The sequence below is a fragment of the Ostrinia nubilalis genome, chromosome 6 (genome assembly GCF_963855985.1).
Source record: "Ostrinia nubilalis chromosome 6, ilOstNubi1.1, whole genome shotgun sequence".
Lineage (NCBI taxonomy): Eukaryota > Metazoa > Arthropoda > Insecta > Lepidoptera > Crambidae > Ostrinia > Ostrinia nubilalis.
This window is the reverse complement of record NC_087093.1, coordinates 11,864,552-11,878,887: the sequence shown is the minus strand read 5'-3', so window position 1 is coordinate 11,878,887 and position 14,336 is coordinate 11,864,552. Positions and strand designations below refer to the sequence as shown.

General features: G+C 34.5%; 1 protein-coding gene across 1 annotated transcript in view; it reads right to left on the bottom strand.

Annotated features, from left to right (window-relative positions):
* The window catches only part of LOC135072661 (uncharacterized), a 62,795-nt gene that overhangs the window by 4,449 nt on the left and 44,010 nt on the right, over positions 1-14,336 (bottom strand). The window lies entirely within an intron of this gene.

The following is a 14,336-nucleotide window of genomic DNA, read 5'->3' as shown; positions in this document are numbered from 1 at the left end:
GCCAAAATTATATGATTACTTTGGCACGGTATTATACACGTTCGAAGATTTGTCATTTTCATTCATTTCTTCATCATCATCATCATTTCAGCCACAGGACGTCCACTACTGAACATAGGCCTCCCCCAATGACTTCCACATCGCACGGTTGGTAGCGGCCTGCATCCAGCGCCTTCCCGCTACCTTTATCAGGTCGTCGGTCCACCTTGTGGTGGGTTGACATTGCAGAATATGACTTTTGATAGGTTCATCATAGAATTCGGCGGGGATATCCTCACGGAGGAAGTTCGTAAAAGGGCGGAACAAGATCTTATAATAATGCAAGGCCGAAGCTGTTACGCGCGTGCTCCTACGTGTAATCCGGCGAGTATGCAATAAATAGTAATGTCTGGTAAATAGTGGTAATACGTATCGTTCGTTCGTTCGTTTCAGCCGAAAAGACGTCCACTGCTGGACAAAGGCCTCCCCCAAGGATTTCCACGAAGACCGATCCTGCACCGCTCGCATACAGGCACCTCCCGCGACCTTCACCAGATCGTCGGTCCACCTAGTGGGAGGCCTGCCCACGCTAAGTCTTTCGGCTCGTGGTCGCCACTCAAGAACTTTCCTGCCCCAGCGGCCATCAGCTCTACGAGCTATGTGCCCCGCCCCGTCTATGTCTGTATGCGCTACGATTACAGGGTATCATTTTGCATAGTCGCAAGACTTCACTCCGCTGCTGTCAAATCAATGTCGCATAATGTTATCGCAATGTGTGTGGCCCTTGGCCAAATCACAGAAGCCTATGCGAAGAAAGAGCACTTGAATGACAATAAAAATCAGGGTTACCATTTTATAAGATTTCCTCACTATTGAGGGTAACAAAGTAACATTAATAATCTAGCCATTAATTACATTTATTACCTATACGAGAAAGTAAAGCAACATGCGGTTTTATTTTAATTTGTAAAATATTAAACCCCTCATATTTGTAACAGTTTGTTCCAAGTTTAGTTTTACTGTTTTGTTAACAGTATTGCTGTTTCAGCTGTCACTGTGAAGCTTTGGGAAAATAAATAAATAGAAAAAATATTAACATAAATATTTATTTAAGTTTTTATGTTCATTATCATAATATGCCAATTTAAGTTACACTGTGTGACAGTCTTTGACACTAAACAAACTCTTCAGCTTAATAATACCTACCTACAGGGCGTTTTTATAGTTACTCTTGCTGATGAAACAAGAAGGGTTGATTCTACTACTGAAATACAACTACTTTTCTTACAGGACCAATATCAAATTCTCAAAAAAATTCACATCCTCGTGATGGTGATAATTTCTATGGAGAGGTTTTTTTTATATTCGGTCTCTTGGGATAAGTTATTCCATTTGAGCAGTAGAATTAATCCTTTTTATTCGATCACATATAAAAACAACACAAGTGTTTAGGAAAACTTCTTCTTTGGTATGGTATCACTACGGAGTTATAATGTCGGCAACTCTGTATCACTGACTTGTAACTTTCAAACAGCATGAATAATAAGGGCACCACATTGGTTTTCTTTCTGAAAAAAGGCTTTCAGTTTTAGTACTAACCCTTTAGCACTATTTCATTGAAATAAAAATACAATAAACGCACAGAAGACTGAAATTGAGTCAACTGACGTGACATTTATAATTTGTTGACATTATGACAGTTTGACAAGACTAGGGATTGAAAAAGTTTTAATTGAAAAAGTAAAATGACAATTTATTAAAACGATTCACATGGATATAATCGATTAAAAATATTTATAAAATGTTCTGATACTTGCCTGTAGCGATTATCCAATCCTGGTTTCTACTGAAAAACTACCTCGTGGCAAGATTTTAATAAAATAATAAAATCTTTATCTTCTCTTTCACAATCTATAAAAGTTCATTTGGTCTATTATTATACATGTGCTATGAATGAGGGTTTTCGCGATTGAAAAATCCGCGAGATGGCAATACGTAGACGCGAGGTCCAAATGCTGCATGATTGGTGGATATCTGTCAATGTCATGTCAAAAATAACCAATCATGCAGCATTTGGACCTCACGTCTACGTATTGCCATCTGGCGGATTTTTCAATCGCGAAAACCCTCATTGGCATAGATTATGAGAGACTGGCAACTATACTAGGTTGATATCAGGTGATCCGTCTGCTCATTTGCCTCCTGTCACATAAAAAAAAAATATATATGTTTCTCACACTTCAACTGGCATTGGATTCAACATCGGATTCTGACACTTTTACAGTTATGATACCATGAATATCAGTTTATGGTCCTAATTATTTTTATTTTATTTACGACCTTCGACCAGTTGGACACTTTAGATATCTTCTTGTAATAGTGTCAAACTGTCAATATCTTTTTAGCTTTTAACGCAAATCTAGTCTTCAAAGCAGTTTAATCGATTTATTTTATTTTCAAAATCGATATTTTATTGTCTATGATGGCCGCAGGAACATCACTATACATGGACTCCCAGCAATAAAGTACGGTAATGCCTCGTACAGATTTTATCGGCAAAAATTATGGAACTTGATAGGTTTTAGACCATGCCACGCACCAAAACGTCCGGAAGTTGTAATAGTATTATAGAATAAACGTTAAAAGACTTATTTATTTAATTTTTCAATGCTTAAGTGTCCATTAGAATGAAAGGGTGCTTAATGTATTAAAAAAAATAGAAAATAATTATGATGGGTTAATGTTTTTGGGCGGTTTTTTAGGCGGTTTCTGACAATGTCCTTTAGTAATAGGGAAATTATTTGTAACAATGGAATTTAAGGTAATAAAAAGGGCCAGGAAGATATTGATAACGGTTTATGGTTTTATAGCTTACATTATAATCTGATTTAATAACTAATCCAATCAATTAGCATTTTAAAGCGCTTCGTCTTCCGTTTTACATAAAAATGCACAATAATCACATGTTCGCGAGCAATAGCGGAAAACAATAAAGATAAGGTGTTTTTATAAGTTAAGGTGTCGGCCGTTTGGTGTAGTGGTTCAGAACGGACTACTATGCCGAGAGGTCCCGGGTTCGATTCCCGGCCGGGCAGAAATTGAAATGATGAATTTTAATTTCTGTGACGGGTCTGGGTGTGACTATGTATAATATTTATGTATTTAAAAAAAAAAGTATATAAGTAGTATATCCGTTAAGCTAGCACCCATAACACAAGCATTGAGTTGCTTACTTTGGGGCTAGCTGGCGCTGTGTGAAATTGTCCAAAGATTATTTATTATTATTTATTATTATTATTTATAATCACGGGGTTGAAGTTTTATTAGGATTTAATGCTAAATGTATTTAATACATTTATTCCGTGCTTTTCTTCACGCCCTTTTGCTAAGCAATAATCGGTATAAATGATAGTGTAGTAATATTAATTAATATTGCCTCTTTGCCACTTTATGTGGGTTTTCCATTTTTCATCGACGTTAACAAATCAGTAGGTTTGTAATGACAGTCTATCTACATAATTCGTCTGCCGTTTGGTCCAGTGGTTTGCGAACCGGATTACTATGCCAGAGGTGGGGGGTTCGATCCCCATACAATACAAACTGTTTTGTGCATTAACATACTCGTAACTGTATGAGCATAAATGCTTTCGATGTACTCAATATGTAATTTACATAAAATAGGCTAGATGATAAAATTTCAATTATTTGTCCGTAAGACAGATTTAGAAAATATTACTCATATTTTTTATTTTCTTTCATAATTAAATAACAGCGGGACAGTCCATCCCAAAAAATAAATAATAATAATTAAATAATAACAGTGCTACATCGAGTTGAAATGGCGCGATACGTCACGCTTGAGTAGAAATTTTACTCAAAAGTGACGTCACGCGACATTTCAACTCAATATAATACTGTAATTATTCAATTATGGAAAAAATTAAAAAATATGGGTCTAATATTTTCTAATTATCTATCTGACGGACTAAATAGAATTTCGATTACATTACCCAGTCATCATCCCTATTGTCTGATACTCATAGTTCAAGCTTTTCTTAATTTGGGACTAGAAGGCGCAGTGTAATGGGGATGTTGCCTGGGTCAAAAAGCAAGAGTTTTAATTAGTCCGTCAGTTAACTTATCAAAAAATACTCTACACGTATTTTTCACTTTTTCAAACTAATGAAAATTTAAAGAGATAAATCGCCCCAAAGTTCATAAGAAGAGGCCCGTGACGTCAACGCTTGCTTAAAAATGCCGCACGTTGTGACGTCGTGCGCAACTTCAACGCACCATAACTATGTAATTATTTGTTAGATTGACAAATAAAAATATACGTGTCCAATATTTTTTGATATTAAACATTACGGACTAAAAAAATTTTTTTAGGCAACTAGCCTAAATTCTGAGTTTTAAGAGGACCGTTTGTTACCCGCTGTCGCTTATGAATTGAAGCCTATCTGAAGTCGCTCGCAATACAGAACACGTATAACAGATGTGCAATTTTCAGTCAGACAAGAAACTTGTTCACTAAAATCAGAGCCACTTCTAGTTTTCGGTTAGGGATTTGAGAATTTGAACGCTGAGAATTAATTGTTTGTAAGTACCTACTCGAATCAGAAATGAGGAGATCCGTAAACGAACCAGAGTCGCTGACATAGCCCGACGGATTAGCAAGCTGAAGTGGCAATGGGCAGGGCACATAGTACGCAGAACTGACGGCCGATGGGACAGAAAGGTTCTGGAATGGAGGCCGCGTACCAGAAAACGCAGCGTGAGACGTCCACCTACAAGGTGGACCGACGACATCGTAAAGGTAGCAGGGAAGCGCTGGACGCAGGCCGCTACCAATCGATCAACATGGAAAGCATTGGGAGAGGCCTATGTTCAGCAGTGGACTTCCTATGGCTGAAATGATGATGATGATGATAAAGTACCTACTTATTTTCAACAAATTAAGTTAATAGTAGTGTTCGCTTATGCACCTAAACTAATGAGTTGTAATGAAATACATTTTGTATTGATTATTAATTTCAAAGTAAATTAAGTACTTAGTAGTTAATTTAGTTAATATGTAATTACACACTACATGCAAAATAATAAAGAGTATTTAGCTTAGTAAAGTAAGACGTAGTACTTACTAGGTACATAAAATTATTATTTGTTTTGTAGTATGAATAAGACCGTTTACCTCGTAAGTAAAACATTATGACTACGTAGGTTGCACCATCTTATTTTATCTTTAACAAACGTCAAAAATCTGTCTAACACCGGTTATCGTTACAGTTAGTAACGGTTAAAGTTAGATGGTGCAACTTAGCCTACTCGTATGTGTGTACGAAACAAAATATGAACCATAATTATTAGCGAAGTCTAGCTACAAAGTATTTGCCTGAAATATTATTTCACATCTGCACACAACGTCTCAAAATTAAATCATTTCTGGCACGTCCATTTCGAACCGCCGTCTATGTATGACGATGAAAACAAACAAAGCTTTATAAGGGAAAATACATGTCTAAGCTGTCACAGCAAAAAGCTTATGAAACTGTCTCGAAAACCGGAACTTTGCGGGATACGTCCTTTTTTCCTCCTTTAAACAATTTTGCTGTGTTACAAAGACGTTGGGGTGAAATTGTTCAGTTAAGGAAGATATTTTTGTCGTAACTTATGACAATGTACTGAACTATTGACAAGAAAATAATAAAAGATGACTAAATAAAATAGAGTGCTAAGCTAATAAGCATTTTTCCAGGTTTTAAAAACTTAGGGCACAGCTAACCTTTCCATAACATAGTTTTTCATTCATATTTACAACAAATTACTTCTGTTTCTTATTAGTTCGGAAAATCCGAGACTGGATAATATTTCGAGCAAGTATTAAGGCAAAGTTTAACTAACTGATTTTCTAACTACGAGTATACTTACTTACATGAAATGAAATGTAAATATTTTACCGATTTTTAAATTTTACAATATGTAAATTTTGTAAATCAATTAACAAAATCAACTAACCGTTTCTCGCCAGAGATGTTCATTTATGGAAAAAGCGAGGACCTTTTAGCGTGGATTAATTAAACAAACTCACATGACAGAATGCCCTTCGTAAAACATATAAATATGCATTAGATAAATAACAAAGGCTAGAAGCACGGGATGTATGGCGTGCCAATTAATTTCGTAAGTCCAAACTCTTTTATTAAATCATAAAATGTATGAGCCAGTGAACACGGGTCGTGCTCACCAGGGGCGTATTTAAACTTACATTTCGGAAATTATGGAGATTGATATACTTAAGTAAGTTTTTTGCAATTTTATTGTATGAATTTGAAATAAGGAGTTGGATTTTATACATTTACCTATCAAAAATGTTTAAATTCTAATGCTGGATCTCTATTTTATATTTTTATTTTATTAATACTGAACACGTCTCTCTATAAAGAAATGAAGAAGCCATATTATTATGATAGAGCAAGCTAGCCGAAAATATACCCTTTTACTTTGAAAACTTTTTTCACTAAGTTGTATGGATAAAAATATTAAATTAAATACGTAAGTAAAATATTTACTCTTATCGAATACTACTTATCGGTATGACTCTATGAAATTAATCAAACCCTGCGGGTTCGTGTAAATACTAATAATACTAACCCTTATCTAGTAACAAATACCATGTAGTTATTTAGTTATTATACTATGACCTAAAAATATTGACACCAATTCTTGTCAATTTAAATATTTTTTATAAATAACATATTATAATCACACCCGCAGGTATCCGTACAGTTCACTTGAACTAATGCAAATGAAAAGCAACAGATGTGGCTTCTAAGATTCACAACACATAATTTTGTATATTGCCTTTTAGTTGTAGAGACCACAACAGTCTGTGGTCAATAATGAGGAAATACCACAAAACGTCTCAAGTGGCTACCGATATTACTATTATTATGAATTTATTTTATGTGTACAACTCTAGTCTGTAATTATACTATTACTACTTGATAATTAATTATACTCGTAATATGTAACGACCGCAATTATTTTGCATCTTACAATATAATTTAAAGAAAATATTACTTAATTAAGAATATCGTTCTAAATTATTACATTCTGATCTAACTGTTATGAACCAAGACAAGTTTATTGAGCACACCTTCAAATAAAAATTTCGTTATTTCACTGCACTTAATTATTTCAGGACTTAGGGGAAGCCCGGGCAAGAAGCATAATGTGGGTAAGAAGAATAATCGATTTTACTAAAAACCTACAACACATGGCGCTGCTGGACGTTTGCGGGTCTGTAAAACAGCAACACAGCCACGCCATGATAGTTCCACCAAAAGAATACGTGCGTGAACTTTTTGTCAATTCGAAATCAAAAGTTTTTGGCTGTTTTCTTAAGATTTTTGGCAAGGTATGTGTGTTGATTTCTTGTATTACGTATTGAGTCTTAACTTATAGACTCTGTTTAGTTGATTGCATGTTAAATTAAGTTTCATTTGTGTGTGTTGCTTTTTTTCACCGGTAGAAATTTAACGGGTGGGTATACAACTTTTAAATATTGGTGCTTTGGGCAAGACGGATATGGGCAAAACGGATAGGTAAAGACAGCCATAACTGAATAGCAGACCCTAACAAAACCACACATCTGAAAACAAGAACTTCCAAACAAGACTTGTCAAGAGGAAAAATGACCAAAAACAAAAATCAGATGGAGAAAACAAAATATTTATGTTGTGTGCTCAGAAGAATACACTGAACCACCTACTGAGGATTGGATAGAGTGCAATCAATGCAAGAAGTGGGCACACGAGGATTGTACCTTATATTCAGGCATAGGCAGTTATTATTGTGATGATTGCAATGATTAAAGCAGTTATTACTGTACATATCCGTCTTGCCCAGGGGGGTCGGGCAAAATGGATAATTGGAATTTTTTTTTTAATGACATTTTTATTGTAGAATTTGTTTAAGTTTCTAAGTTTATTCTTTACAATTCCAAAGATGATTACCTAAGATACAAATTATTAACTAATAGACTGTTGTTGATTGCATATTTATGTGGTTTTTTGCCACTTTTCTTAAGGTATTCGTGCTGCCCGGGCTTCCCCTACGTTGTTTAATTAATACCAGCGGTTCGGTAATCAGATTGCAAAACATATTAAAGTATTTTTTTATTGAATCAAAATTTTCTGACACCAAAATATCCCAGTCGCAAAATTATCGCCCCTTGATACGTCCCGCGTCAAAATGGCGATATGTCAATTTCATAATTAAAATGCGTTTGACCATCCGCAGCCCCACGAGATTAAGGAGATAAATTAATTTCAAAAGGGCATAAGTCCCTTACAAAGCTATCGGACTTAGGTCGTTTTGATCGTGACTCAATCAATTTAATGTACGGGCGAATGGATCATGGCCCGAAAATATAAATGAAGTCATGGAGAAATTTCACTGGGCACAATTAAAAAGGTTCGCTATGAATAATTGGATTTTCTTCAGAGTAGGTAATTGTTAATGATTTTGTGTTTGAATTTACGCGGCTCGAAGCTCTAGGTGTGCGTTTGTACAGGTATGTAACCTAGCTCGTGTTAAGCAATATTATTTATTAATGTTTTAGTTTAATATTGAAATATTATATTTATGATTGCGTTTATGACTACGTTCATTAAACACAATTATTTTAATTTCATGTAGGTACTAGCACTTAAGCTGGGTGGGACATACTTTTACCGGAAATTCCACACTTTGATTATTTTGCCATATATTTACCGATATGCAACAGTTTTCTAATGGTTATTATGCAAAAGACTGTAATACATTTAAGTGTTAATCATTAAAATTAAATATGAATGTTTAATTCATGATCGTCGTTCCTTATCCTTAAATAGTCATCCTTTAGAAGGTAAATAGCCGAACTGACAATCGAATTTTGATAGTCAGTTCTAGAATTATTAACTCTACAATGTACACCTGAAAGGGTTGAACATCTTTTGAGGCCCACTACCCGGTTGTACCTCAAAGGATTTAGCAGTGGTGGGAATAAGTATTAGGAGTTCCAAGTACAGCATCTATCCACTTCCCTCCGTTCGCGTTGCCAAGCGGGAGACAAATTAAAATTACTATGTTTGGGTCAATTTCCCAAACACATTTTTTGAGCGGCGTAGCTGAAAATCATATGTTTTTTATGACATAGAACTTTGATTTTTTTTTACACGAAAATATACAGAGGTTCCATTTTGAGGACAACATTATTAATGAGTATTTTCTTTTACAAATTCGACAAAAAATAATTGAACTAAGCGTTTCTAATTTTGGTGCAGTGTCCACATCCTTAATTTCTTACAATATGTATTTTTTTAGCTGAAGATCAAAACAGAACTTAGGGAAAAAGTATATTTTTGGATTATACAATCTATCTATTATCTAAGATTACCAAATTAAGCAAGTTTCCCAAATAACTGTGATTAAGCCACGTCCTTAAGTTTTGTCCGCGAAAAATTTATGATTTTGGTGTCAATAATGAAATAGCTCGTCAGTTTCTTTAAAGATCAAACAGGATTTAAACACTCCCATCATTCGTTAGGTTTAGTACCGCCCCCGCGAGCAGTGACGGCAGACGGGTGCAAGACCTCTGCGTCTTCCCGCCAAAAACGTAAATGTGTTGTTTTTTTTTAAACGGACAACATTTCTGCAATTTTGGTGTCTTTTTGTATAAGATTTCTAAGCTATTCTTTTTAGTTGAATTCCTCGTATAATGTAAAGGAACTGTTTTCATACCATGTGTTAAAATGTTATTGTTATATTTAAAACAGATTTCATATAATTTAGCTTTTTCAACGAGAATCTAATTTTGGTGAGTCAATTTTGGTGTTTTTGGTGGTGCACCAAAGCATTTTTAACCGACTTAACTCCGTCAATTGTGAACTGATTTTCAAAATTCTTTTTTTGTTCTATAGGGTACACTTATGTGGTGGTCCCATTGTCACCAAGTCAGGATCTGATGATGGGATCCTAGGGAAATCGAGAGTAAACCTCAAATTTTGTAGGAATGCAATACGTTTTCTAAAGTTATTCAAGTAGTCATCATCTAATGTTGATGAGGTGATGATGGAAGGTAAAACTCCTTAACGCTTAGGAGTTGGAGGATAATTCTTTAAATATTTTAGGTAGGTATGTACATACAGTTGTATTATTTCAGGTATTTAAGATGAGCTGATGATGAAAGGTCAAACAACATAAGTTAGGAGTTAGATGATACTCAATACTCATTTGTTGATACATACATTGACACATGATACATTGATACTTTTTAGTTGCCGATATTTAAAGTAGGGAGCCTGTATTTTGCTAGGAAGATTATTTACACTTGGATTGTAATTAAGACTATAATTTTCCATTACAAAATGGAAAATTATAGTCTTAATCACATTAAACATAGGTACTGTCCCTCTTCAGTGACAATAACAAGGACTAATCAACTAAAAAGCATGAAAAAAAATAATTTTAACAAAAAAATTAAAACCGACGCCAAAAATCACTTAAAAGTAGAAAATAAGTACGTCGTTATTTATTTATTAGGACAATATACCATGATTAATATTTTTGGAGTCGGTGCTGGTAAATTTAAAACCATTTCTTGAGCTTGGCACTAAGATATGACCGACTGACAGCATATTTTCTAATTTTGGTGCTTTAATATAAATTTTGGTGTTCTCTTAATTTTGGTGTAAGGAAAATCTAAAAAACTACTGGACAAAATTTAATGTCTTAATCATTTTAGAAACAGTATAAGTTTCCAATAAATTTGATCTATAATTAAAGAATAAAAATACATAAATAACAATTTCCACCAAAATTAGGCAAAAATATGCACTTGTTGAAATTCACCCGTTTACTTAATGGCTTACATCGGCAACAAAAAAAAATCAATGATCTATTTCACAAATAAGTATGATCATGGAGAGATGTAATGGTATGAAACGTACCGCAGCATACGGTTTGATTAAATCGTGACCATAGGTACAAAGGTACACCAAATTTTCTATAACAATACTAGCCAATTCTGTACCAATCTCTATTATTCAGTAGTTGTCTTGTCACTTCACGCGCAGTCTTCCTACAACCTTTGTGTCTCACGTAGTTCAGACAATTGTCAATTAGTTGATGGTCTGGGATCACGCGAACCTTTCAGTGTAACAATACGATTCCAAATAAAGTAATACTACGATTTTTTTAATCTTGTTTTTATTATTCATTCGAGCATCTGGAACTTTTACGATAATATTGAGTTGGGCTTTTTTTTTTACTACTGACTAGTAAATTTGTATGAGAGAGATACTGATATTCCCACAACATGTTTTGGAGTCTGGATCCGCTAGTAGTCTGTTAAAGGCGGATAAAATCAAAGAAAATGTGCCTACCTGGCAAGAAATATTTTAACCCCTAACAAAAAAGAGGAGGAGTTTCTGGCTTAATCTTTTAATGTTACTGCCTATCTCAATATAATAACTATTGTCCGACATAATATCGGTTATCAATATTCATAATGAGTTCAGTCAGGAAACTTCATTCAACCAACTCTAGGCTTCATTAGTCATTGCTTTAATTATTGTTTATATTTTAAGACGGATACATTACAGCTTATTGTCTAAACTAAAAGATCAATCATCATGACACATTACGCTAAACTCCAGTAGCCACATCCTTTTGGTAATGAACAGAACAGACACCTTCACCGAAATGCCTTTCCTTTTGTCCTGGACCAACCTGAGGTGGTTTAGTCAGAACTGTTCCGGTTTGAATGAAGGAATGGCCTTCATGCTGCCGGATCAACATTTCCCTGTGGCCAATGACAAAAGAGAAAAGCCAGTCCACTTTGAACAACTGCTACTGCAGTGCATTGAGAAAAATCTCACAGGTGCTTCATATTTTCGAACAGGAGCACAGAGCGTTAACAAAAATCGCTTATAGGTTGTTTTATGATCATGCCACATTTTTTCACTAAGGTTAGAGTTTGTGAATTTGGAACGATTAGAGTTAGAAGCTTTAGCTCTACATGAGATCTAATAACTTTTTTGTGATACGAACCATATTATGGTCTCGTCTTGGCAACATTTTAAATGAAAATGTTTTTGGTGGAATTTAATTGGCAAATTAATGGCACGCCTTATTCTTTTGTTTGGGACGTATGCCACATTTATATCTTTGATTTAATCATTTGTATTTACAAACAAAAACATCCTCCCAGCCTTCGTTTTATATCAAGACCGTTCTCTTTGGGCTGTGGCTAACCCAGTTATTTAAAAGGACCAATTTCTTTCAGTATTTGTGTGTTAATCACGACTCAGCCTTTGTGTTTGGAGGCGTGACTTCCTTTAAATTTGAATGACGTGGCGACTTTTATTAATTGAACTGTCAAAATACCCTCGACTGTGGTCAAGGGTCAGATATATTATTATTAGATAACCACTGATCTACAGCTTAGCTTAAGAAAGCTATTGATGAAATTTGACTGAATTAATAAGCGTTTTTTTGTGTCACAAAAGTTCATATTTTCCTAATGGTTTCTACTACCTAACGAACTAGTTAAACAAATAAGCGCGTAACCTAACTGTTCCACGTTCTTCCAAGCAAATAAACACTAAATTTACTTTCTCTTCATGAATATTCCTTGAAAATCAACACTGAAATAGCTTTACCTGATAACATCAGTAGCCGCATGCATTAAATATTTAAACATAGTTAGGAACTGATTGAATATTATAATTACACCACTTTCGGCCTCGATACGTCAAGAGTTATCAACCATTTAAATCAACACCTAAGGTGATTTCCTATGTGGAGCACCATTCTTAGCATTGCGTAGATGTGCAGAACAATTACTGGAGACCTTAGTTTCATTAATTAATGACTGTAATTGATGGTTTAGCGATCAATTTGAAGGTTGATTCTTCGCTGATCGAAGCTCTGGTAGGGAACAAAAGTTAAGATGTAAGATAAAGTTAAGTAACGATAAGTGATGAGCCCCCTAACTACATACGCGTATCTTTTTGATTTTAAGATTCTTTTAAGCCTGTTTTCACCATCAATCCCTCATTTTTATGTGATCCCTATGGTAACACATAACAGGAATTTTGTTTTCATGGGTCACTTAAAACTTAGGGATTGATGGTGAAAACGTTTCTTAAGTTACGGCCAGTTAAGCTAAGTCCATCACTGCCCACTGGTGACAAGTAGCAGTTACGACAGCTACAATCAGTTCGTGTATCGTTATTGTTTGTCACTGCCGTCAATTTCAATTACAGGGTCACTAAAATCAGTTGCTTTGTTGTTGTAATTTATTGTTATTTTTTATACGAAAACGTGCGCGCAAACTTTGTGGCTAGACATTCACTAGTTGGGTTTTTATTGGGTCCAGCTAATAGATTTTGACAGAGGAATCGCAGCGGTTGAAGCGACAGCTGGAAAAAGTTCATAAACGTAACGTCGCAAAATATGTTTCATTATGTTGAAAATTCACTCGTATTGTTTATCGTTTGTTAAGTTTAATTTTAGAATGGCTAGTTTTTATCGCTTACTTACAACTCTTTTGCCCTTTTGTTAAGTTGATGATTTTGATTTTGATCTTAATTTCTTGATGCTTCTAAATTTTCTGTTCTATGCTGCTTATGGCATGCATTTAGAATTAACTCATTACATTGCAAAAAGGATTAATTATTGGGACTTAACTGTCAGTACCTAGGTTGATTGGGAGGTTAGGTTAAAATAATTATAGGTAGTTGCAAATTATGTAGGTGCACTATATTGTTATGTACCATAAGGTGTTATGTTCTTTTCGGAGAAGCACGGTGTGCAGCATGCATAATATAACGTGTTACCAGTGCAACTTAACTTAGAGGAGTCAATAAAACATACGAGAATTGTTTAGATTTATTTAAATTTAAATTAAGTATAAATACATCAGCTCTATGTACAGCTCATTCATAACATAACAGTCAACTGTATACAATGCAATGTCTTTTATACAATTTTGAAGTCCTGGTTCGAGGTGTATAAAACAAGAAAAGTTAATCTACTAACTACAACATTGTATAAGATAAATTGATCGAGCTGTCAATGTCAGATGCGACTGATTGAGGGCCGATTTTCCAATCGCTAACTTTTATCTGCAGAGTAAATTTGAAATATTGACAGATTCTAAATAGAAAATATCAATAAATCATTTTACTCTTCAAATAAAAGTTATCTGACAGTTAAAACTCGGACCTCAATATGCTACTGACGTTGGACTTTCTCAAAACAAGAATAAAAAACAGAGAGCATTAAATAAACAGAACAACAAAAGGGTATTT